The following is a 24,205-nucleotide window of genomic DNA, read 5'->3' as shown; positions in this document are numbered from 1 at the left end:
TTTAATGGACAACAAATGCTTGATAAGAACAAGATGTATGCCTTGGAATTGTTTGTTCAAGGGTTCCATCAGAATGCTAGACTCCAACGATCTTTTTTTTGTTCAAGTTTATTAAGTGTTTTAGGAGCGAAAGAAAGAATAAACGGTTAACCTAAGGCGTGCGCCTTAGAACCGATCATTCGAGGGTTTCACTGGAATGCTAGACTCCAACAATCCTCTTCTTTCGCGTTTTTAAGAAAATGATTTTAATATTACGTTTAATTAGGAAAATGTCACTCGATGTTGATCGATGTGTAATTTGTGTTGTGGATATAAGATTTGAGAATGGTCAGATTTTGAAGACTAACTTGATGTTGATCAAGTGATTAAAACTTTTTTGAAAGATTGATTTTATTATGCATCCACTTTATCATCTTATTTTACAATTAAAGGTCTACATATATACAAGATTAAATAATTCACATAATCAAACATGACATACAATCAACCACAATTTTAAATAATAAACAAGTCATGCAATCAACCATAATTTCAAATAGAAAATAAGTTATGCAAACAATTACTAAATGGAAGAAAAAAACTCTAAAATGGGATCGGTGAAGCACAAGCAAAACAAATGCGACCGAAACAAATAAGTGAAGATTCAAATGAGCAAAGATAGTAGGAAAAACAAATACAACACATAACTCAAACAAGATTAAAAAAACCATAACCCCAACTATCCCAATACCCTTGAATTCTCATTAAATTTCTGAATTGCAAGCAATTTTTACATAAATCAAATACAGGGAAGGGGGATTCGAGCTATCAACATCAATAACAAAAAAAAGGTAACAAAAATTAAAAGGAATACCAAACTACTTCAATGAAGGAGAAAGTTCAGGTAACGAGTACACTTCCACCTTCTTTTATTACTTATTTTGCTTTAAATATCTTTCTTTTCCGTCTTTCAAAATTCTTCCTCCTCCTTGTGTTTGAATTTCTGTAAATTTTGTATTGCTATGCTATTATGAGGTGTGAAGGTTGAGCTCAGTTGAACTTAGGGTGAAGTTTTGGTGAGGGATTTGTTTCAGTAGCATAAGAGTAAGGATATTCTTTCTTAGTTTTGTAGGAATTAACACATGTATTTATAGGAGATTTGTGAGCATGAAGTGTGATTGAGGGAAAGATTTGGATCAGTTCCAAAATGGCTAGCTGTAATTCTATTAAGGAAAGCGACTATCCTGATTTTGCGGGCTGCGATGGAAAATCAAAATCACATGAGCAGATATTTCCCAAGATCTTATTTTTGTCCTCTTCTGAATTTACTAATGCAACTTCCACTGCAATGTTGGTTTTCTGATAAAATTATCGGAGATTGTTCCCTTGTATTCTTTTTACTAGATGTAGTCTTCTGATGAATTTTTTGCTGAAGTTGTAAACTTGATCCAATTTAATGATGTAGTGAAAAATTGTTACCGATACAAAAAGTTTGGTGGTGGTTTACTAATGTATAGGATTGAACTACTATTAATGTAAATTTCTGATTTAATAACATAAATGGTAAAAAACGATTTATTTGAGTAAGAAAGAAAATATTATTATTATTAAAAAAAGATGATGCAACCAAAATACTTATAACAAAATATTCATATGGAAAATGCAATATTTATTAATAATAACAACTTATGAGATGATGGCTATGACAAAAAATTATTAATCATTTGAGAGTTCAGAAGAAATGGAGTCAAATTCCAAATGCACCCAAACCCAATTCCGAATTCAAAATTATTCTAAAATGGAAAGAATATGGATTCTTGATATTTGAAACTTTGACCTATGCATGAAAGGGAGCCTTATGACCAGATGAAATGGTCATAAGAAAAGATGCAAATGTATTATTTTAAAGTGGGGTAGAATTTAGGATATGACAGTTGCCCATATTAAAATAACTTTAACGGATATCATGAGTGATTGATAATCCTCATAGAACTATGTGTTAGAACAAGATTTGGTTTTGCATTCTATACCTTGAGTTTTGATGATAATAATATTGTATTTGTGTGAGAATAATTTTGGTATCCTAATGGTTTGTTATTGTATAACTTTAACAACCAGTTCTGATTCTGAGTATATGATGTGCAACATCATTGATTTCTGAACTATGCGTTCTAAATACTCTTTTGTGCCAACTATTAGAAGTTCTGAAAGTTGTTCAATATTGCTGCTGCAATGTTCTTTCTGCTTATGTGCTGCTTCACTCCTGAGAAGCTTCTAAGGAGACACTATGTTGATGCTGCAATGTTCTCTTAGTTCATGCTTCTGAACGTGACTCTGATCACCAAACTAATGAAGAATGACAAGCTTCTGAAGTTGTGTTATGTAGCTTAAGATTCTCTAAATCTTAAGCCAGACGATTGAAGTTATCAAGGTTCTGACTGAAGATTCTGAAGACTCTGAAGATCTCAAGCCAGACTACTGACATTGTCAAGTTTTTGACCAAAGATTCTGAAGTTTATGAATTCAACTTTATGTTTCTTCATTTCATGCTTCATCAACTTTCATCATAAGCCAATAAACTTAAAGATAAGATCAAATGGGAATGTGATCAAATAGTACATAGTACAAATCGAACATCCTTTCCACTACCTGATTTCATGGGCAAGGAAATTACTATACATCACACCTATCACTGATTTTGTGGGTGAAGGATAGTATACATTATCACTCGTTTCCTATCCAACAATGGACAACCTCTCTATGAGCTTTCTCCATTTTGCCCTCCAACGATATTCTTCTTATGCTATATAAGTGAGACTTGGAGACTTGAAGAAAAATGCCAGTGACACAATATTTTGACAAGTTTATTTCTTTGTGAAAAGTTATCATTTTTTTGTACACAATTTTTCCTTAAGTGTTTGTTATTCATTTATGTAAAATCTACTTGTGTAGAAGCATCTTGTAAAACACAAAATATGTTTGTTTGATTCCTTGAGGAGGTTATCCTTGAGAAGACAAAGAAGGTTGTTCTTTGTGAGTCCTTAAGGAGACTAGGGTATAGTTGGATCCTTGAAGACAAAGAAGGTTATTTTTTGTGATTTTTGTAATCTGTTGATTATAGTGGATTAGGTCCTTGTGTATAAGGTAAAATCATCTTGACGGGTGGACTGGAGTAGCTTTGAGTCTCAAGAGAACCAGGATAAAAATACTCATGTTTTTATATCTTTGTTATTAACTTGTTAGTGATGTTCTTGTTTTGGAAAAATCTTTGGCTTGCAAAATCCAATTCAAACCCCCCTTTCTTGTGTTTTTCACACCTTCATTATGGTGAAAGGTATTTAAATGTAGAAGACCTGAATTTTCCCCCTAGATACAATGATACGATATGACTTGAAGGGGACTCTATTTTTTGGTTTGCTAGGGATATGATGTGATATGAGATTAACCCTAACAAGATGTTTTCATGATGGATGAAGAAAGACAGTTGGACCTGTGGGGGATAACAGAGATATGTGGTAATGGCGTCCCACACGAAATGAAAAAGATGAAAAAAGAAAAACTTACTAGGGATGACAATTTTGCTGGAGAAAAGACAATTGGGGAATATTCAAAAGTGAAGGTTATCAAATGGTTAGAGATAAAAAGCATGCACTTCAGAATATCTCATAATTCAGGAGCTTTGGAGAATATTTATAACAAGAAGTCATCTTACACAACATTCTGGAGTGTTCTAATAAGAAAGTCATACAAACAAACAAAACAGAGATCCCTAACAAGGAATTCATCAAAAAGAAACTCGGAGCTTTCTAACAAGAAAGCCATCCATGCAAAAGAAAATTTGGATATTCTTTACATAGAGATCATCCAAGAGAAAACTCGGGAGTTTTCTAACAAGAAAAACATCCACACAAAAGGCTTTGAAGGTTCTTGACAAAGAAATTAATCAAGACAAAAACATTGGATCTTTTAACAAGAAAATATCAAATTTCTGGGAATTCCTTAAAATGAAGAGTCATACATGACTTTCTAGGAAACATCAGGAGAAACAGGGTAATAAAACTTTTCTGTATGTGCCAACCAAGTTGGACTTAGATCATAAGCATTGATTACAACCAAGTTTTAACAGATCGATGTCAATTACAACTGGACTTTTAAATATGAAGCTAGTGACAACTAGATTTTAGGGGTGCCAGTGACGATTGGGCTTTTCAAATGATGTTGGTGACAACCAAACTGTAGGTACTAATTATAAATGGATATTTCAAATGACACCGGTGACAACCGAATCTTAGGTACCAATTACAATTGGATTTTAAAACAAAGTGTCAGTTACAATTGGACTTTAGACATGCTAGTGAAAATTAGACTTTGAAAACAGGGTGTCTGTTGCAAATGGACTTTCAAAGATGATGCCAATGACAATTGGACTTGTAAATGGTGTTAGTAACAACCGAAGTTATGAGGGGACGCTAGTAACAATTGGACTTTATGTTCCAATGACAATTGGATTTTGAGAATGAATGTCAATGACAACTGGACTTTGAAATGATATCAGTGACAACTAGATTTAAAGATGGTGCTAGTAACAACTAGACTTTAGATACGAATAACAATTGGTCTTTGAAAAAAGACGCCAATAACAATTGGACTTTGATAATAGATGCCTGGTGACAACTTGACTTTGAAAATGGTGTTAGTGGAAACTGATTTTTGGATGTCAATGACAATTGGACTTTGAACATGAATGTCGATAACAACCAGACCTCGAAAAGGGTGCCAGTGACAACTGAACTTTAAAGATGCATGACGATGACAATCGTACTTTGGTTAACAATAACAATTGGAGTTTGACAATCGGTTCTAGTGACAAATGGACTTTAAACTTTGTCAATAACAATTGGACTTTAAACTTTGTCAATAACAATTGGACTTTGAATACCAATAGTAATTGGATTTTAAAAATGAGTGCCAATAACAACTGGACTTTGGAATGATACTAGTGACAAATTGGATTTTGAAGATAATGCTAGTGATAACTGGGATTTTAGGAGACACCAATGACAACTGGGTCTTAAGGATACCAATATCAATTGGATTTTAAACAAGGTAGCAATGACAAGTGAACTTTAGATACCAATAACAATTGAATTTTAAAAATGGATATTAGTAACAACCAGTCTTTAAAATGATACCAGTGACAACTGAATTTCAGATATACCAATAACTGTTAGATATTAGGTAATGCCAGTGACAACTGGACTTCAAAATATGCCAATGACAATTGGACTTTAAAAAAAGTTCCAATGACTACTGGACTTAGGATGCCAATAATAATTGGATTAAAAAATGAGTTCCAGTGACAATCGGGCATTGGAAAGGGTCACTGGTGACAATTGGACTTTAAAAGATGTCGGTAACAATTGGACTTTGGGTCAATGGATAAAAATCAACAATAAGATTTGGGTTAATGCAAATGAACACGAAGTACACTTCGGGCTATACATGATATATGAATGATCATGATATATAAATGTTGATGCTAAGCAGACTGAGAGGTTATAGAGGCTTCTTTATGGAGGTTCTGATTCCTTAACATTGATAACTAGACCAAGTAATTGTGATATATGCATTCAAAGGGGAACCTTTCAAGCTTGACAATTACAACTAGCCAAGGAGATCCTTTCGGAGGATTGATGGATTATGCTAGCATAATTGTTAGAACATAATTTTTGGGTCTACAATTTATCTCTGAGTTTTGATGATAACAAAGGATGAAAATTTTTGGTACCCTAATGAATTTCTCTAAGTGTGCAGGATTCTAATGAGAAATGAATCTGACAAAACAACATATGACGTCACATCAGTCTAGAACAGTTGACTTAGAGTCAAAGGCATTTGTTCTGACTCTGAAGACAACGATGTCCATAGTATCTGACATCTGAAGACTCTAATATTCTGAATCTGAAGGATCCCACACATGATTACTATGATGATCCTTGCATCTAAAGAAGGTCGAACTGAAGATCAACCAAGAACTTCTAAAGAAAAATACATCTAGCAACTATCTGAAGAATACAAGATCTAAAAGAAGTATCTGGATTCCGTGCACTCTGATTCATGCCTAACAGACCAACATCAAGACTTAACAACGAAGTGTTCCAAATATGGTAAGAGTCTTTATATGGAGAAGATTTAATACTCTCCTAAACTTCTATGGAAAGGGCAATCAACTTAATATCATTTAAGTCCCATCATTGACAAGATATCAACATCAATGCTTCATCTAACAATATCATCTCCAAGCACTATAAAAAGGCCAACTATCATCATTCCAAATACTAAGTAATTACACAAGAAAACTACAAATCAAATTCAATCTTTCACTAATTCTTGTTCTATATTTTTCACACGGGTTGTTGCTCTTAGTGTGAATCTTTATTGCTCTTACTGTGTTCATATTGTTTACTTAGAAGCACTAAACACCTTCTTGTAATTCTAAAATAGTTGTTGAATATTTCCTCAAGTGACTTGTGAAGTCTGTAGACTTGAGAGGACTAAGAGATCATTATACTCTTAGATGTTTGTTGTAATCTTTCTAGATTATTGGATTAAGTCCTTATTAAAGGCGAAATCACCTTGGCCGGATGGACTGGAGTAGCTTTGAATTTCAAGCGAACCAGGATAAACTTCTATGTTGTTTGCTTTGAGTTTTCGTGTGTGTAGTGTTTGCAAAAGTTTTTTTTGTCAGTGAAAACAATTCAACCCCCTCCCTTCTTGTTTTTCTCTACATTCAATTGGTATTAGAGCTTCGGCTCTGTTATTGATTTTCAAATTAAACACTTAACAGTGTAGAGAAGATCCAACATGAGAAAAACATAATGACTAACACCAATGAAAGAGATAGCTACAACGCTAAACCTCCGGTTTTTGATGGAGATAAATTTGGTTATTAGAAGGACAAAATCAAAAGTTTCTTCCTAGGATATGACGCTGACCTATGGGACATAGTTACAAATGGTTATGAACCACCTGTATTTGATGCTGGCATCACCATTACCAGAAGTAAAATGACTGATGATCAGAAGCGTGATTTCAAAAATCACCTCAAAGCTAGAATAATTTTGTTGAATGCTATATCCTACAATGAATATGAAAAGATCACCAACATGAAAACTGCTAAAGAAATACTTGATTCCCTAAAGATGACTCACGAAGGCAACACTCAAGTCAAAGAGACCAAGGATCTGGCCATAATTCAAAAATATGAAGCCTTCAAAATGGAGGATGATGAAGCTGTAGAGGTAATATTTTCTAGATTTAAAACTTTAATTGCAGGACTCAAGGTTCTGGACAAGGGCTACACAACTACAGATCATGTCAAAAAGATTATCAAAAGCTTGCCAAAGAAGTGGAGACCTATGGTCACTGCCTCGAAGCTATCAAAAGATCTAAACAACATAAGCCTAGAAGAACTCATCAGCTCCCTCAGGAGTCATGAGATAGATCTAGAGGAAGATGAGCCCCAAAAGAAAAGCAAATTCGTGGCTCTAAAGTCCATAACAGAAAGATGAAATCCAGAAAGGAACAAAGCCTTTTAAGCTGAAAAAGAAGATAATGATGACTCTGAAAAGGATGATTCTGATGATGAAGAAGAATTATCTCTTCTAACCAGAAGAGTTAAACAACTTTGGAGAAAAAGGAATAATAACTTCAGAAGATCCATACAGAAGGGAGATCGTTCAGAATCAACTTCCAGAAGCAAACCAAACAAAGAGGTAACCTGCTATGAATGTAAAGAACCAGGAAACTATAGAAAAGAATGTCCAAAGCTCAAGAAAGATGGTTCCAGAAATGAAGGATTCAAGAAAAACTCCTTCAAAACCAAGAAGGGACTCATGGCTACCTGGGAAGACTCTGAACCTGACGCCTCAAAATCAAACTCTAAAAAGGAACAAGCAAATGTTGAATTCATGGCTACCACATCTAGAAGCACATCCGAAAGAGAATCTAACTCCGAAGAGGTATTTTCTGATGTCTCTCGCTCTGATTTAGAAGCCTGTTTATCAGAATCTCAAAGCTCCTATTAAAAGCTTCGACAGAAATTTAAGATCCTAAAAAGGGTCCATGAAGAAACTGTTGAAGAATGTGAGAGGCTTGAAACATAAGTTTCTGAACTTAAAGGAAACATTTTTGTCCTATAAAAGGAAAATGAATTTTCAAACAAAAAATGCTTAAAACTGGAAGAAACTCTTTCCAAAGCTCCATAAACTTCTGATACTATCATATATAAATATGAAAAAGATTTTCAGATATTTTTGAAAAATGGGCTTGAAAGAAGTAAGATGGCCTCTATGACTTATGGTGTTAGTCAAAATAAGAAAAGAGGAATTGGATATGACTCTGATGAAGATGAGCAAATACCTTCTGCAGATGGCAAACCTAAATCTCCTTTTTCTTATCATTAAAAACATGCACAAACACAAAGTTTTAATAATGCTAGAAAACCCAAAGTTTCCAGAAACTCTGGGAAAACTAATCATAAAGGATCCAAAAGATTCTGGGTACTATAAGACCCCAATTTTGACCCTAAGATCCCCCATGATATCTCATCATATGCATTGACTTTGGGATCACACCTTGACATCCTCCTTACCCCTAATTCATTGGGTTTGCATTGGGAGAGATCACCAAGCACATTTTATTGTATCATACTCTATCTTTCTTTGTTTACTAACCAAAATACCAAAAATATGTCTATGTATAGCCTTGTTCCTTTTGTAGGTAGTGTGTGCATCCACCAATGCCTTATCAAGCTCACAACTACGGTTTGAGACCCTCAGTGCAAGGAGATCAACCAAGATATGGTTCACTATGGTTATATACATCATATATGGATCCCTGTGTTCTTCATTTATCATTTTGATCAATAAACCATCAAGAGTTTGAAGCTTGTTTGCCTTGGAAACCCTAATTCATCTAGGTATCTTGTGTAACTTCCTCAGCAAGTTTCCTCAACAATTGGTTTAATATATAATAGGATACTTAATTTCACATAATCCTATGCATATATGATCCCCTATGAGTCCCAAAGATCAATATAAATTCAATTTTGCAAGTAGGTTCAAGGTAGTTGACTAGAGAAACTCAATTGGTCAAACCTGGGGTTCCCTAGACCCTATCTCCTACATTTTTTGTCATATGAAAATGATTCCAAGAGAAAAGTTACTATTTATGTCATTCCAATAACTTTAATGTTGACATAAAGATCTAGTTTTTCTTGGAAAGTCATTTTTTATGGTGAAATATTACAGGTCATTTTGTTTGAACCCTAGTTAAGAGGTTAACTTCCAAGGCCCATAATTTGCTCAATTTTTACGAGATGAAGGACATCCAAGTTTTATGATCAATTTAAAGATGTCCTCTACAACTTTTATTCTTTGAGAAATGTCAATTTCAACTTCCAAAGGCATGTGCGAAGAGGAAACATTATAGGTCATTTTGGGCCATCACCATTGAACAAGCACTTTTCCTCAACTTCTAAAATGCATAACGCCTTCATGAAAAATCCAAATGAGGTAAAATATGTGACCAAATTGAATAGTCTTTAAAGGGATACAACTTTTATTAAGGAACTCTTTCCATTTGAAGCTCATAGAAAAAGTTATTCAAAGTGGAAGTAGTGGATATTTGACTTGGTACTTAGAGAATTTTCAATTATGTTTGTTTTCTCAAACTTCCACCTCAAAATTCATCATGATCCAAGCTTCAAATGGAAAGGTGTTCAACATGAAAGTTGTTTCCCTTGATCTCACCTTTCCAAAAAGTCCAAAATCACTTCATTTGAATAAAGTTTGAATGACTGGCGCATGGTTACTCTTCATGGTTCCTTTTGGAGGAATCTCATGATCACTTCTCAAATACAAATGCATGGCTTCTTGTTATACTTTCAACATCACTCATGATTATTCTTGGACTTGATTACATCATCTCATGGGCCTATCGCACGCCCATGCAAACATGCATCTCACCTTTCCAATTTTGGCCAATTTTTGAAGTGTATGAAAAGAAATGAACATGGCTATAAATACATGCCCTTGGTGACCAAAATTGGGATCCTCTTGCCCAAGCTTCATCCCCATTCTCTCTGAAACCCCATTGGAAGGATAATCTTGAAGATTTAAAGAGAAATTGAGTTTCAATTCTCATTCTATTTTGGAATTGAAACTCCAAGAGCCCAAGCTTTTTACTCATCAATATCATCTTTTGCAAGCTTCTAGAGTCAAGCCAAGCTAAATTGGAGGCAAGATCAAGCTAATTTGAAGCTCCTCAAGGTGAGATTTCAGAAACTTTTCTTCTTTGATTCTCCCTCATTTTTCATCCATTTTGATTGATTATTGGTTTGCTGAAGTCCTACCAATGTAGGCAACAAGATTGAGTTGCTTTGAGGTCAAATCGAAGCAACTCAGATCATGATCCTCAAAATTCAAATTCCTGTATCTTTCAATATACTTGGAATTGGAGAGAATTGAGGCCAGATTCGAGCTCTTGGTCATTTTTTCTTTAAAATCATGTCCTTGTTTTTCATTTTGGTGATGGTTGGTGTTCATCCAGTCCGATGAGGCTTACTGGAGAAGATGATTGGAGCCCTAGCTCCGATGGTGTGTTGGCGTGTTCCCAACCCTTTGATCCATTCAAAATGTTTTAATCTTGTCCCTTGGTTCTGATTACCATTGGTGTGACGTATTTGACTTGGTCTATCGTGGATAGCGCGCGCATTGCCATCAGATCTGCCACCTCAATTAATGAGGGAGATCTAATGGCCCTTGTTTTTTTGTATTTTCTGATTTTTCATTTAATTGCCTTATTTTGTTTAATTCATAATAAATCCATTTTTAATCCAAAAAATATGGGACTTTCACCAAAAATCTTTAAATGTTTTTCTCTTCCATTTTCTGAATTAAAATTATTTTTTGGATTAATTTTGGTATTTTTCAAGAATTAAATATTTTTGTGCATATTTTTAATTGTTTAAAAATACTTCTGACATTTTAAAAATAGTGAATTTTTTTGTATAAGGTCCTTTGACGTTGTTTGAGCTTGGATAAAAATCCATTGGGCATTTATTTGGTGTTTTGAAGGGATTTTAGGTTTTGACCAAATTAAAATGTATTTTAATTCATTTTTAATGTGATTTTTAATTGATTAAATGTTTAAAAATGTTGTTGAGCCATTTTTATGGTCTTGTGGTGTTTGGCTTTCTATTTGGGCCTTGGTCAAGGTTGATTTGACTTTTGTTGGATCAAAACCATTGAATTTAGGGGATTGATGAAAGGTACATTTCATCTTCCAAAATGAATGAATGGTTTTGATTTGATGAAATTCCTCTCATGATCAATTTGTGTTTCTATCTTCCCATCCCTCTTCATATTTATCCCTATTCTTCCCCCATTCCATCATTTGACCAATGAAGTCTATAATGTTTAAAGGCTAATTGGTTCATCAATGACCTTGTGTTAGATGAATCAATATAAGTGTAACTGAGATAGGTCCTTCCCATTTTCTTTTAGTGTGTGGTATGTTTCAGGAGTTTGGTTCTTTGTACCAAATCTCTAACATGCATTAACACCTATATTTTTATTGCCCGACCTACGATAGTTGTGACTTCTAACATAGAGCTAAATTTGACCCTCAAGGCATATCAATCTAGTAAGTGAGATTGTAAGTCTCCCATCCTTCATGGCATTGTATGGAGACTTGAACTTTTTTCCTTTCATGATAGCTAGTGGCATACTTGTTGAATTATCCAAGTTGGAGCCCTTCTCATGGAAGATGTCTTGGTTTAAGAATCCATACTTGTGATTGAATGGTTGAGTGTTCTCCAAATAATGACTTAATCGATTAAAAATCAATACTAACATTTGACTAACCATTGACTAACTCTTATTCATTATGATTTTACTTTCAAGTCATTTACTTTATGCAATTTAAATTTCAGTAATTTATCATTCATTGCCATTTACATTTCATATAACTTGTTTATGTTTCAAGCCATTTTCACTTTGCTCATTTGAGCTATATCTTGTCATTGGATATATTGTTTGCTTGCTTTTGGTTTTGTTTGTGGTCTTAGGACCTTAAAACACATACTAACAACAAAAACCTTAAAAAACATTTGGTGGACTGTTGGATTTGATCTGAACTTTTGGACTTAGGATTAGGCAACATTCCCTGTGCTAAAAGGACTTGACCAATGCCAACATTTGAGACTGAGTTATCTTGAATTGTGCCTTCTTCTGATGCATGACTTGAGGATTTCTTGGGTTCATCTGCTACTCTGTCTTTGTGCTTAATTGTTATCTTGTGTTTGATGTTTTATTCTAAGTTGATGAAGGAGTATTTCATCTGATACATTGGAAGACAATGAAGACTGCTAGCTATTGGAGTGCTTGCTTGGATGTGGCTATCTTTATTTAATGCCTTGATCTTCATGATGTCTAGATATTGCTCATTTCTTATTGATTATTGCTTGATTAATGTCCAAGGTAAAATGGGTTTCTATATGACATTCTTGTCTGTTGGATTGCATCCCTTTGATCAGATCCTTTCAACTCTTAACTTTTAAATTTGCGCTTAAGATATCCTCTTCATCTCCTCCCACTTATTAAATTTAAAAACCTCACCCTCTTTTCAAAAACCTTTATTTGCTTGTGATTCCAAACTTAGACATTGTTTAATGATTAGAAACCTTGGCCTTATGCCATTGAATTTTTAAACCTTTTTCTTAAATCAAACTTGTAAATAAACTTAACAATATTAACTTAAATTTCAAAAGACAAAAAGAACTAACAACCCCATTCAAATATTTGGATTTTATGCCTTTTTACTTAAACTTTTGTAAAACCAATTCATCAACTCATTTGAAATTTTTACCATGAACTACGAGGTTTTGATCCCTTATTTTTTATGTTGGTACATAGGCACAAGATCGAAGGTCTTGTCAAACAAAAAATATAATCAATGAATTCTTTTCTCATCCCCACACTCTATTTTATCAAACATCATTTATACCAAAAAACACATGCACACATAAAAAAGGGCTCCCTAGTACCTAGGACACTTTGGGTGCTAACACCTTCCCTTTGTGTAACCAACCCCCTTATCTATAATCTCTAGCATTTTATTAGTTTTGATTTGAAAACTTATTATCCTTGGGTTTTTTTCATACTTTTCCCTTTTCCTTTGGAAACAATAAAAGCGCGGTGGCGACTCTGGTTTTATTGACGTCAAGTTTATCCAGAGCTTGATGGTCATGCATTTACCACTACAAAAATTAAGTCGTGACTCTGCTGAGGACTAGTCCTCAGTGGTTTTAGCCTACTTTTTTTATGTGTATATATTTGTATATTATATGTTTATATATATTGTTTGTGTGATATAATCTGTCTATCGTGCTTGGTGATCTCTAAGTGGTAAGATAAGTTCTAACCCGAACTTGAGTGCAATTAAGATAGGAGGATGGCATAATCATGTTCAACTTGTGTGGAGTAGTCCTTAACAAGTTGGCTTGAAACCCATCTACTCAGTGGAGACCTCTTTGGAGTTACTGATGTCACACAAGTTATTTATGGATAGACATTACTTTCTCTGATTTGGGGTCTAAGAAGCTGAGGATCGTAGAACTTTTAACCCAACTTGGCCTATTTAGGACGTAGTGCGGAGACTGTTCAGGTCTAGACTTGATAATAGTTGTTACACGATACTACACTCACACGAGTTTCTCTAGAGAATATTATGGGTTGATGAGTCAGTCATCCTAACCTATAATATTCAATAGATGGGATTAAGAATCTGGGAACTTCTTAGAACATGATCTACAGGTTTTTATCCTTAGTACACTCCTTTGGGATGATTCTTAACCCGACTCCATGCTCGTGACTCACAACAAACCCTTTGATTCTTGGTTGATCCGATCAAGTCTTATTAATATCAACAGAACTTGGGTGTTGATAAGGTGAAAACTGTAATCCACCAAAATGGATGATTGATCTTGACGATGACTTGATCCATCCCTTGACCTTTGTTTGTGGTTGCCTTGTGTGTGATCCCTTGTGTGTTATTGTTGCATTCATGCGCATCATAACATTCAGCATAGAAAAGTAAATTTCAAGGAAACTAAGGACTTATTTGCCAATAATTTCATACCATGGATTGTGGACGAAGGAACACTAAGAAGTACAGTTTCAGATGTCCTGATTTGAAAGAGATAAGGAAATTGTCATCCTTTGTATTAGATCCCTTGGACTTCAAGCAACGTCATGGGAAGCTCTTATTTGTATCATCTGCTAATGTGGTTGAAGGACTTCTAAGTGTTTTGGTTCAGTTTTATGACCCTCTTTATCGGTGCTTCACTTTTCCAGATTATCAGCTTGTGCTCGCGTTGGAGGAATATGCAAATATCTTGGGTATGCCCGTATATGACAAGGTGCCTTTTAATGGATTAGAGGAGATTCCCCAATCTCATATCACAGCTGAAGCTCTCCATTTGAAGAAATCTGATATTGATGCTCATTTGGTAAAAAAAAGGAGGAATTCTTGGTCTGACTTCTGAGTTTCTCATTGGTAGGGCTACTGTTTTTGTTCAAGCCGATAGCATAGATGCTTTTGAAGCCATCTTTGTATTGCTCATCTATGGTTTAGCCTTGTTCCCTGACATTGACGGTTTTGTTGATGTTAACGCCATTAGAATCTTCTTGATTGGGAATCCTGTTCCTACTCTGTTGGGTGACATGTATTTCTCTTTGCATTTGAGGAATTATAAAGGTGGTGGGACTATTGTGTTTCATGTTCCTCTTATGTACAAGTGGTTTATTTCGCACTTGCCTCAGACGCCTGCTTTTTTGGAGAACAAGAAATGTCTACGGTGGTCTTAGAGACTTATGTCCCTCACTAGTGATGATATTGTTTGGTATGATTTGGAACTAAGTAGCTTGGACATTATTGATAGTTGTGGTGAGTTCTCTAATGTGCCTCTCATTGGTACACAAAGAAGAATCAACTATAACCCTGCTATGGCCTGTCATCATCTTGGGTTCCCCTTGAGAGATAAACCTAATAACACTCAGTTAGAAGGCCTGTTTTATCAAGAGGGTAAATATCCCCAACACTTAAAGAAAAGGATGATACATGCTTGGCATAATATGCATAAGAAAGGAAGATCCAAGCTTGGTCCATGCAACTGTGTAGCTTGGGAAGCTTACATTATTTAGGTGAAGAAGAGAGCTTTAGAGCTCAAGATGTCGTATGCTTGTGAAAGACCAATGTCTTTGGTTATGGCTATGCCATCAACTCTCCCTAACCAAGATGTAGAGGAGTTGGAAGACGCACTTGCCAAGATGAAGCAAGAAAAATATATGTGGGAAGAGCGGTTCCATGCTTTGAGCCAAAAGCATGAAGAGTTACAGCTTGAGTCGAAAGACAAATATGCGCTTATCGAGATTCTTGAAGATCGAGCAGTGAAGAGACTGAGAGAGCCAGAAGGCCTATCTTCCTCTAGTATGCCCCAACCTTCCGGTGCTTGGAAGAAGAATGTTGATTAAATAGTCCTCGAGAAGGCTCGGATGAAGACATCCTTTGAGTCTGAGATTCGAAGCATCCGAAGGAAGTAAGCAGCCGTAGCCAGGTTATCTGATGCAGTTGCTAGGGACCCTTAGGATGACATTTTCCTTGTCTCTTGTATTTGTACTTTGGTTTCTGAAATTGTACTCATTGTAATCCTTCCAAATTTTATGAATAAAAAAGAGATTTTATGGTCAATCAAATTATTGTTATTATTATTTGTATATAGGACTGCATATGTTCCTTGAAATTAAAAACAATAAAAAACATTGCATTTCATGCATCATTTACATAACAGGTTTCTTCCGCCAGATGTCTTATCAATTCTTCTTCTATGCATCCAGCCAAGCTGACTCACCGTTATAACACCCGCGCTAATCAACCGAAGAGAATTGAGCATCCAGAGCAAGAGAACCGAGATTTGAAGGACGAGATCGCCAGACTTACGATACTAATGGAGTCTGTCATTGCTGCCCATAATCAGTCATCACCATCTCTTGCAACTCCTCCTCTTTAGAGGACCTTCATTTCTGAGATTGCTTCCTCAATTGTTCCTGTTACTGCTGCCAGTCAAACCATTCCTGCTATGCCTGTTGGATTCCCTTGGGGAATGCCATCAAATTTTATGCCAGAAGGATATGCACCCACATTTGTTTCTCTGTCGGCATCTAGCCCAGTCATGTCAGTGCCACCTCCAGTTGTTCACACTCTTCCTCGTGTTGAAGACACTACCTACCACTCTGAGCTGTCTGAGGGTCCAGATATATATGAGAAGATAGATGAAATGAAAGATCAATTCCTCGAGCTGCACAAAGAGTTGAAGACTCTGAGAGGGAAATACTTGTTTGGGAAGAGGGTTGCTGAACTCTGCTTGGTCCTTAATGTTAAGATTCCGGTGAAATTCAAGGTCTCTGAATTTCAAAAGTACAAAAGGAATACTTTCCCACTGAGCCATCTTGTTATGTATGCTAGGGAAATGTCTACTCAAACTGACAATGATCAGCTATTGATTCACTATTTCCAAGACAGTTTAACTCAAGTTGCCTTGAGGTGGTACATGGGTTTGGACAGTGCAAGCATCCGTAATTTCAATGACTTAGGGGAAGCATTTTTCAAGCAATATAAGTACAACGTGGATATGGTGCCTGATAGAGATCAATTGAGGTCTATGTCTTAGAAGGATAAATAGACATCAAAGAATATGCCCAGAGATGGAGAGAATTGGCTGCTCAGATAAGTCCACCTCTTGAAGAGCAGGAAATGAAGAAAATCTTCTTGAAGACGCTGAGTTCATTTTATTACAAACGTATGATTGCAAGTGCCCCCAATGATTTTACCGAATTGGTAAACATGGGGATGAGTCTAGAAGAAGGAGTCCGTGAAGGACGTTTGTCTAAAGAAGAAGCGTCAGCTAGCAAGAAATATGGTAGGAGTTTCTCTAAGAGGAAGAAGGGAGAAGCTAATTCAGTATTAGTAGGGAGGAAGATGAGGCCTCATGTTAGAAAAAGTTCTCAACCTCGTCAACATCAACACCAAGTTTCTTCAGTAATTCCAGTTTTTTCCAACAACTCTAACAATCAACTAGTTCCAGTTCAGCAACAACAACATCAACAACCGCAACAAAGAACCAACTACAACAACAAAAATAATCATAACCAACAAAATTTTGAGAGGAAGAAGGCCTCTTTTGACCATATTCCTATGACTTATGCAGAGTTATACCCGTCATTGGTCCTCAAGAATCTAATCCAGCCAAGAAATCCTCCACAAGTCCTTGAGCCACTACCATGGTGATTCAAGCCCGATCTTAATTGTGCTTTTCACTAGGGATCCCATGGTCATGATATAGAGATTTTCTATCCATTGAAATATGAAATTCAAAAGCTTGTGAAGAGTGGTATGGTGTCCTTTGAGGACAGAGTGCCAAATGTGAAAGCCAATCTGTTGCCCGCTCATGGTAACACTTCTGTCAACATGGTGGACGGCTGTCCAGGGAATTTCCAAGTTTTTGATGTGAGACGTATCTGCATATCTCTGGTGGAAATGCATAGAACTCTGTGTTTAATAAGTGATTATGAACATGACTACGACGGTTGTGTCATTTGTAGCACGAATCCCCGTGGGTGTATGATTGTCAAGAGAGATATCCAGAAGTTGATGGATGAGAATGTAATCCAGATTCAACAGTCGAGGGATATGGGAGATGATGTGAATGTCATCGTACCGGTGTTTAAGACCCCTGAGCGGGTAGTCATTCAGTTTGATAGTAGCAGCAGCAACAATGCCAATAGATCAGTATCAATGTTGGTTATGCGGTTAGCGGGCCTTGTCCCTTATGCATCCGATAAAGTTGTGCCATATCAATACAATGCCACAGTGATTGAGAACGGTCAAGAGGTTCCTCTACCAATTGCAGATTCAGTGTTAAATATTGCAGACATTGTGAAGGTGACCCATAGTGGTCGTGTGTTCAGTCCGGTGTTTCCAAAGGTTGTAGGAGATGTTTCTGTAGGGAAGAAAGCAGAGATTCTTGTAGCGAATCTAGTTAGTGCTCCAACGTGTCAGTCTGGTGAGTCCAACAAGTTGAAGACTAACGATGATGATGAGGTGTTAAGATTAATAAATAGAAGTGAATTCAATGATATAGAGCATCTACTCCAGACTCCGTCAAAGATCCATGTGCTACCATTGCTAATGAATCCTGAAGCGCCCAGAGAAGCATTACAAAAAGTGTTGGAGCAGTCTTATGTTTAGCATGATGTTACTGTGGATCAGTTTGACCACATAGTTTCCAACATAACTCCTTGTAACAATTTGAGCTTTTGTGGTGAAGAACTTCCTGAGGAAGGCATGAATAACAATTTAGCACTGCACATTTCAATGAATTGCAAGGAGGACATTTTGTCCAATGTGTTGGTTGATAATGGTTCGTCGTTGAATGTGTTACCAAAATCAACTATGTCAAGAATCTCTTACCAAGGTGCCCCAATGAGGTATAGTGGCATAATTGTCAAAGTGTTCGACGATTCTCGTAAAATTGTCATTGGAGAAGTGGACCTTCCGGTTAAGATAGGTCCGAGTGATTTCCAAATTAATTTTCAAGTGATGGATATCCACCCAGCCTATAGCTTCTTATTGGGAAGGTTATGGATTCATGAAGCTGGAGATGTGACGTATACTCTACACCAGAAGCTGAAATTTGTGAAGAACGGCAAGCTTGTCATTGTTAGTGGAGAGAAGGCATTATTGGTAAGCCATTTGTCATCTTTCACGTATGTTGATACTGAGGAGGAGGTTGGAACATTGTCCCAAGCCTTATCTATTGTTGACGAGTTAAAGAAAACTGGGGCACCCATGTCTTCTTTGTGGAAGTCGCCGAGAACAAGAACAGGGTCGGGCTAGTATTTCAACCAGGACCGTTCAACGTCAAAGCCAAAGTTATACAACCAATTTTCCACAGTGGAGGGTTTATTCATGGGAATGATCAACACTCAACTGCCATTATTAAAGACAGTGGTGATGAGGATGAAGCTTACGCCAACTTTGTGACGCATGGCCAGATTTGCAACAACTGGGTTGCTGTTGATGTTCCTATTGTCATTCATCTTTCTAAGTAATTTGTTTTTATTATCTTTAAGAAAAACTCTTATCCTATGCCTAAGGGAGAAGTGAACATTGATGGTCACTTTATTTATTATCATCAATGAAATACAATTTTATTCATCCACATCTATGATCTTTTATTTTTACTTTTTGCTTTTTCTGAAAATGGTAATCACAAAAAACATAAATAAATAATAATCTTCCATCTGCATAATATTTGTTTGCACTCCAATTCTCTAAAATCAAAATATCAAGTCATTATGCAGGTTGGTTCTCAAACCCATTGAATACAATGATCCTACTCCCTTTTCAAACTTTGATTTCCCTGTGTTTGAAGTTGAGGAAGAGATTGATGATGAAGAAGTATCTGATGAGTTATCCCGTTTGCTTGAGTACGACGAAAAAGCCATTCATCCGTTTGAAGAACAAATTGAACTAGTCAACTTGGGTTTTTCCATTATGTAGATCTTTGTACAAGTCTTTAACTAAGACCTATCCTACAATCTTCTAACATAAGCAACACAAGAGAAAAATAAAACAATAATTTATTTTTCACTCTCTTGTTTCCAACAATCCTGGACAATAAGGTATACACAAATCTGAGTTTGTAATAAACGTTATAGCTCTTAAATCAATTATGTATTAATTGATCTTATCTTTGTATTGATCACAATAGAAACATATACACCTAAGTACTCAGAATAATAAGAATGGAACTTTAATGAATATGTATGAAAGTTAATGCAGAAAGTTTCATATTTGACATTTTAAAAATTTGTTTGGATTATGAGATGTGAAAGTTATATATCAAGGAATCTCTTTTTAAATATGAAAGTTTTGTGTTTAAGAGTCTCTTTTTAAAATATGAAAGTTTTGTGTCTAAGAGTCTCTTTTAAAATATGAAAGTTGTGTCTTAAAGTCTCTTTTTGAAAAACTAAAATCACATGTATATATACATGCAATATACCCTTTTGAAAGTGCGTATATTCATGAAACATTACCATGTTTGATGTATAAAAGTTACAAAATATTAGAATAAGATTTTTCAAGAAAATTTGAAATTTATGAGTGTGTAACCAATTACCAGAAAAGGTGTAACTGGTCACACCTGATACTGTTTCAATTTTAACCGGTGCAAATTGTGGCTGTTTTAAAGTGTTGTTACGGCGGTTTTAAATGCCACAATTTACCAAAAATAGAATGTTTTCAACAATATTCTGGAAAAACCATTTTTTGCCTTTATGTAACCGGTTAACCAATTGGTGTAATCGGTTACACATGCAATGAAAGTGAAAAATAATTAAAAATTATGTTTCAACAAGTTCCACATGATGCTAAAATGAATGCATGCATAAGATGAAATGATTATGATAGTTCTGAGTAATAAAGATATATATATTTAAATTGTAAAGAATAATCAACCATATTGATTCTTCCATTGACCATCCAAAACTCATGATCATTTGAACTTGATACCTAGGAATACCATAATTTCTTATGTAGAGAGCATTAGTAGTATGACCTTTTCCTTTAGAATGAAAACAAGTAGGACTAAGAACATGAGTCCTTTTATAAGGTCTTTTATGATCACTTACAACATATTCTATCTTTGATTCTTCATTGTTGAATTTGTTAGTAGCCTTTACAAATATGGTTTGACTTGTACTAGGTTTATCAAATTTAGTAAAGGCAAGACCATATTTATCATTTGAAATTTTTTGACTACTTAACACATTATCCGAATCAATTTGACCTTTTTCAAAATTTAAAATTACTTGTTTTAATTCAACAGTTTTAGACTTAAGAGATGAACAATTATTGCATGCTGCATTTTTGATTAAGTCTAACTCCACTTGAGTGTTATTAGCCTTTCTTTCTAGATTTAAAATGTTTTCTTTTGAACTGAACATTTTGTAGAAAGTTTTAAAATTTCATCATGTAATTCATGAAAAGCACTTTGTAATTCATCATAAGATGGAATGTCATCAGTTTCAGAATTACTAACCTCATGTTTTTCATCACTTGAATGATGTGAGGCCATCAATTCCTTGGTTGCATGATCTTCATCTAAAGATGAACATATTTCATTGTTATCCCATGCTACATATTCTTTCTTTTCTCTTTTGTGATTCTTGCTTTTGAATTTATCTTTCTTTTCAAGTGTAGGACATTCACTCTTGACATGTCCCCTTTTCCATATTCAAAACATGTAACTTTTCTTGATGGTGCTTCTAGATGAGCCATCATGCGAATTTTCCAAAAATCAAAGTATTCACCATAGAATAATGAAGGCTTGTTATTGCTGCCACCATCTGTGAACATCAGGTTTGCAGAAGCCATTATGGATCACAAGAGAAGATTACTTGAACCTGCTCTAATACCAATTATAAGTTTATGCACGATCTCTAAGAGGGCGGTGAATTAGATTTATTAGACTTTTCTTGATTTAAAGTGTTAGCACTAGTTTTTTTTATTTTCAAAATTGATATGAAAGTAAATATGCTGAAAAATAAATGCATAAAGTAAATGATATAATGATATATCCTAGTTCCCCTTACAATACGAGAGTACTCCAGTCCCCTCACTCTCTGGGAGAGATGTTCAACTACGTTAGATCTTTGTACAAGTATTTAACCAAGACTTATTCTACAATCTTCTAACATAAGCAACACAAGAGAAAAAGAAAACAATCCTTTCTTTTTCAATCTCTTGTTTCCAACAATCCTGGACAACAAGGTATACACAAATCTGAGTTTATAACATAAGTTATAGCTCTTGAGTCAATTATGTATTAATTGATCTTATCTTCGTATTGATCACAATCTAATTATATAAACCTAAGTGCTTATAATAATATGAATGAAACTTTAATGAATATGTATGAATGTTCATGCAGAAAGTTTTATATTTGAAAGTTTAGAAACTTGTTTTGATTATGAGATGTGAAAGTTGTATATCAAGGAATCTCATTTGAAATATGAATGTTTTGTGTCTAAGAGTCTCTTTTGAAATATGAAAGTTTTGTGTCTAAGAGTCTCTTTTTACAAAACCGAAACCACATGTATATATACATGAAATATACCATTTTGAAAGAGTGTATATTCATGAAACATTACTATGTTTGATGTATGAAAGTTGCAAAACGTTAGAATCAAAATTTTCAAGAAAATTTGAAATTTCCTAGTGTGTAACCGGTTACCAGAAAAGGTGTAACCGGTTGCACCTGATACATTTTCAATTTTAACTGGTGCGAATTGTAGTGGTTTTAAAGTGCTGTTACGACGGGTTTAAATCCCACAACTTACCAAAAACAGAATATTTTCAACAATCTTCTGAAAACCCATTTTTGTGTTTATGTAACCGGTTAACCAATTGGTGTAATCGGTTACAACAACTATGAAAGTGAAAAATACTTAAAAAATAAGTTTCAAACAAGTTCCACATGATGTTAAAATAAACATAAGATGAAATGATTATGGTAATTCTGAGCAATTAAGATATGTATACTTGAATTGTAAAGAATACTCAACCATCCTGGTTCTTCCATTGAATTTCCAAAGCTTATGATAATTTGAACTGGATTGCTCTAGTCTTCAAGCTTTGACTTCATTTTTGTTGATGTGTTTGTCTTCATAAAAACTATAAGCAAGGACAAAAGGAACTCTTATTCACACCTTGTGAGTTTGAGATTTTGAATATTGATGGTTCAGGTTCAAGGAGAACCAATGTTTAGCCCTAACTGACAATGTTGACATGTTTATGTTCATAAAAACCAGTGTTTAATATGTTTAGGTTCAAGAAAAACCAATGTTTAATAGGTTTAGGTTCAAGAAAAACCAACGTTAGCCTTATTTGGCAGTGTTAATGTTGGTGTATGGGGTTTGGATGGAGAATTGCATTTATTTGTGACATTATGCGTCATGTATATCAGTGTTATCTTAGGACTTTGGTCCAGTGTTTAGGACTTCGGTCCATTATCCACTCAGTAACATACCTCTGATATATAGTGATTTGTATCACATACATGGGAGTGTAGGAATTAAGCATTGTATAATTAATGTTGTCTATGTTGCAAATGGTATATATGTGTTGACTTTAAATGATGTTGTGTATTATCTTTGTTTTTTTCACCATTTTATTTATGGAATGTATTATCATTCTTTCTTGTCTCCATGTTTCTACCTATGTAGATTTATGCAGATGATTCTCAGGCTGAGATCGATGAGTGATAGCTATTGGTTTGTAGAGGATGGCATAGTTGCCCTCTTCAGTGTGTTTTGCTTCTATTTTGTGCTTTCGTCAGACCTTTGTTGGCTATTAATATTATTCCAGAGTTTTCTCTAATAGTGTAACATAATATTGGGAATAATTTGTTATATCTTATGAATTGCTTTAAACTGGATTAATATGCTATGTTTTGAATTTAAATTATACCTTTTAAATGAAAAGTGAATATTTTATCAATGTGACACCCTTATTTCATCTTAATATTTTCTACAATATTTTATAAATTATAATTGGGGTTTAGGGTGTTACAAAAGTTACTATTATAGAAGAAGCTTGTGACATCAGTTCGATTAAAATGGATGAACTTATTTGCTCATTGGTAACTTTTAAATGATTATCAATGACAAAACTGAAAAGAAAAGCAAAGGTGTTGCTTTTAGAGTTGATGTGGAAGATGACATGAGCAATAAGTAGAGGATACTGATGATAACTTGTCAAACTCTATTGCATTACTTGCAAAATGGTTTCGAAAAGTTATGAGAAGACTTGACAAATGGTCTAGGAACAAAGTCATGACAAATGTCAAAGACACAGTTCCTAACTGAAGGAGATTGGCGATCCAAAATGCAGCGGAAATTAAATTTTTTCTCCTTTAGTGATCCTTACGAATGGGCATGATCAGTGATAGAATCGTTACCTCTTGTGGCGGTTGAAACCTTTGATGCAGATCTAAGGAGTGATCATGAACGTTGAATGGTGACAATGCCTCTACTCAGTCCAC

This window comes from Lathyrus oleraceus, chromosome 4, assembly GCF_024323335.1.
Source record: "Lathyrus oleraceus cultivar Zhongwan6 chromosome 4, CAAS_Psat_ZW6_1.0, whole genome shotgun sequence".
Taxonomy (NCBI): Eukaryota; Viridiplantae; Streptophyta; class Magnoliopsida; order Fabales; family Fabaceae; genus Lathyrus; species Lathyrus oleraceus.
The sequence above is the reverse complement of the archived record's forward strand: the minus strand, read 5'-3'. Positions refer to the sequence as shown.